Consider the following 3,676-nt stretch of genomic DNA (forward strand, 5'->3'; position numbering starts at 1 on the left):
GTATGCAAAACGCTCGAACCTGTTGGCAAATGCGGCAAAATCAGCTGGTAGTCCTCGTTCGGTTTGATCGTACTCCTGATACCGCGGCCCGGCTGGGCCGCTAAATCCGCTCCTTGGGAGCCCATGATACACACGTCCGTCACGCTCAGTGGCCGGAAGTCGAATTCTGAGCTATCCGGGCTTACAACAGTGCAACCTGCTTTTCTCTCCTTTGTCCCACTCCACTGCATGAACAAAATCAAATTGTGCTACGAAGAGCAGCCATCACAGACGAAGGTAGGGGAGTCAAAAATAATATTTAATGCCTTTCATTGTTTGATTTGTCACCAATGGCTTTGCAAGAGACTTTCAGACGAGTATCCGTGATGGGAGCGGAGCAGCAATCCTTTGAAGGGCAAAAAAAGTCGCCCTCCGCCCGAACGGGGGCTCGAACCCCGGACCGTTAGGTTAAAAGCCTAACGCTCTACCGACTGAGCTATCCGGGCTTTTTTTTTTCTTTATTGCCTGACTTAGGCAAGAACCACAGTACACAAATACACTTACAGAGCACAATGAGCAATAATTAACAACACTATCCGCCTGGGGGTGCGTGGCTTCGTCACGTTAAAACTCCTTAAAGGGATACTGAGGCGGTTTTCGAATCGGCTAATTTTTTAAGGTTTTGAAGTAGTGTCATTGCTGATCACGTCTGTGAAATTATTTTTTCGATTTTGGCTAAAACAGTGGCGCAATCACCAATTAAAAACGCGATGTTCAAATCTCCCGCGCCCCGCGCAAGCGTAGGAGAGGAGAACAGCGGAGAGGGAAACCTCGTCCATGTCGGCCAACGTGACGTCATGTTGAGGAGCCGGAGATACTTCGGCGCACCCGAGCGAGCTTTCAGCGCGCGTTGTTTCTCGTGTTGCGTGCGTTATGACGTACAAAGCGTGTCAGCCGACCTTGAGAATCAGATTCAACACGAGGTACTACTCTGCGTTCGTGTCCATGAACAAATACGGCCGAGACTGTGTCGTCTTCCACTGTTTTTAGCAAGATCAAAAGCTCGCAGCGCAAGCGCTCACTGCTGTGACGAAGAACTCAAGCTGACCAAAGCAAGCCTACTCTGCTCGAAGCATTTTCGTTAGAGCGGCTACATGCAGAGCTTGTCCCTAATGTGACCTCTGGAGATTTCTGTCGAAAAGGCGCGGCTGAACCATGACACAGTTCCTTCGATTTTGTTGCGCATGAGAGGCGTGTCACCATTCCGAAGAAGCGCCTCTTTTAAAAGTAGAAACATGCTCACTCAGCCCCTGAAGAAACCTTATAGAGGCTCAAGCATGTGTCGCTATCCTCAGCTTAGGTGCGGCCAGACCACCTGAGACGTGCTCAGCAAGGCTCGGTTCGACGTGTCCAAGCAAGCAAGCAAGCAGAGCAAGCAAGCATCGAAGCTCTTCATATGCGGCGTCTCGTTGAATCGTAGCTCAGCAATTAAAATGAAAGCGTTCGACATTGATTTCGGATGCAAATTTATGAGAGAAATGAATGCCAACCGAGTTTTTGCAAGAAAACACCGCAACCTTACTCGGTCTCTTCATAGTTGTGGCAGCGGGCGAGTTGAAGCTAGCTTGGCTTTTAAACACGCATATAGTTGGCAACTACTTCACTGAACCTAAACTGCAAATCTAGGAAGGGCGAACGTTTCCGAGGCAGCGATTAATATTTTCTGGCATCTGCTGAACGCACCATGAGTGAAGCAGCAGTCTTGTGCGCGTATTTGGCTTGTTTTCCAGCGCACTATGATTGTGTCACGATCTTGTGGTCACATGCCTCGCAGTGCTTGGCCACTGCGCTTCGCTAATTTTGACACCAACTTTGTGCTCCTTCATCGTTTCCTTAAAATACTTTCTTGCCCCAACCTGCAACGCCGGGTACTGAGAACAGGATTTGTTGTACACAGTGCTTTGGGCCTTTTCTTTAGGATGACGCTCTTCCGGGCGAGCCAGGAGGCGTCCGGTGGTGGTAATTGACTTGAGTATTGTTCGCACCACTTCCTTTCCGAGAATACGAGCCGAGGTTGTGCTGGCACCGTTTACGCATGGTCTGCATACGCGTCTTTCACGCTGGCGTATGCTTTTGCTAGGCGTAGAATTTTTTGCTTGCGTCTTTCTTGGTTTAAGGTGATACGTGGAATGAACAAACTGTAGTATACTTTTCTTTGGAGGTCAGTAAAAAAGAATAGCCGCCGTATTCGCTTTTACAACGACGCGGAAAGCTGCGATCTGCACTCAACGCTGCGCCGGGTCCGCATCGGCAGCTTCTCCAGTCCTCAAAGTGACGTCACGACCTCTCTTGACCAATCACGGGCGGCGGCGTGCCCCGCGGCACAGGCCGCATATTTCGGCTAAAAAAGGCAATTCGCGCTTGTTTTTGCCTTATTTGGATGGGATATTCCAGTATGCAGCATGAAAAACTATAGGATGCCGCTACCAGCCCGATTTTCAAAAAAAGTGCTTCAGTCTCCCTTTAAGCGTCACCAAAGGCTCGACTCTTTCGAGCCACTCGGGAGCTTCAGGAGCAAGTTTCTGAACTTCAATATACTTATGCATGAACTCCCGAAAATAGATCCGTGCTGGCCGTGCATCAGGATCGCGATGATATCCTGCCATTCTGGAGCGCCAAATACAATGGAGGCCCATTAGCATAATGAGGTCGAATGGTGTCCCATCCTCACTCTCTACAGGCAAGTACCGAATACCATGAGCGTCGAGCGGAAATTCCTTTTTTAAAGTCCGTTGTAAGATGTCCCAAAAGTATACCCCCTGCCAACAGTGCAAAAAAACGTGGTCTATTGTTTCTGGTTGTTTACAAATTAAACAATGTGATCCCCAAGGTAGAAATAACTGCTTCCTTTCCAAGAATTCCTTTACTGGTAGTGTTCCGGTATGTAATTTAAAGAAAAAAGTTTTTGCACTTGGCGGCACCTGCATCGCCTTCACACGCTTAAGTACGTCGCGTCCCAGGCCTCCATTATATAAGGCCCTGTACATAGGTTGTGGAAGAACTACATCGCACAAATCTTTATACAACTTCTTCCTGCTAACAGAAGATAAATATTCATACGAAAATCGAACAGACAGGAATCGAACACTCGCGACAACCTCTCTAAAGTAACCAAAAATACGTCCCGAGAAACTTTCGGTTGTGACAACAAAGTCCGGCAGTGCATTTCCGAGCCTTAATTGGCACACAGTGCGCAAAAACGGATCGCTTACATCGCGCACAAAACAAAATCTGCTTACAATCTGCCGCAGAAATAAGTGTCCCAGACTCAGGCCGCCATCCTTCACCCGCCTAAACAAATTGGTCCGGCTGCAGCGTTCCCAGTCCGCAGCCCACACAAAAACGGCAAAGATCCGGTGCAGTCTCTGTACGTTCATCCTTGCACGATGCAACACTTGCATCACGTACCACAGCCTAGACATAAAAAACAGATTGCACACTGTGGCCCTTGCGAAAATTGAAAGGTGTCGCCCTTTCCACCTTTCCGCCTTTTCACGCGTGGCTTGCGTCTGTGCTTTCCAGGACGAATCGCTATCGCGATAACCGTCCAGTGGGACGCCTAAGTACTTTACTGGGGTCGTCACCCAGGACACGTTTGCAAAATTGCCGGGCTTCGTTGGCCATTCTCCGTGCCAAA

The 3,676-nt window shown here is 48.9% G+C and overlaps 1 non-coding gene across 1 annotated transcript; it reads right to left on the reverse strand.

Annotated features, from left to right (window-relative positions):
• Positions 1-412: 412 nt before the first annotated feature.
• On the reverse strand, positions 413-485 carry TRNAK-UUU (transfer RNA lysine (anticodon UUU)). Its single transcript has one exon. It is a non-coding gene; the product is annotated as a tRNA-Lys (tRNA).
• Positions 486-3,676: the final 3,191 nt, after the last annotated feature.

The sequence above is a fragment of the Amblyomma mixtum genome, chromosome 3 (genome assembly GCF_055824585.1).
Source record: "Amblyomma mixtum isolate Tamu chromosome 3, ASM5582458v1, whole genome shotgun sequence".
Lineage (NCBI taxonomy): Eukaryota > Metazoa > Arthropoda > Arachnida > Ixodida > Ixodidae > Amblyomma > Amblyomma mixtum.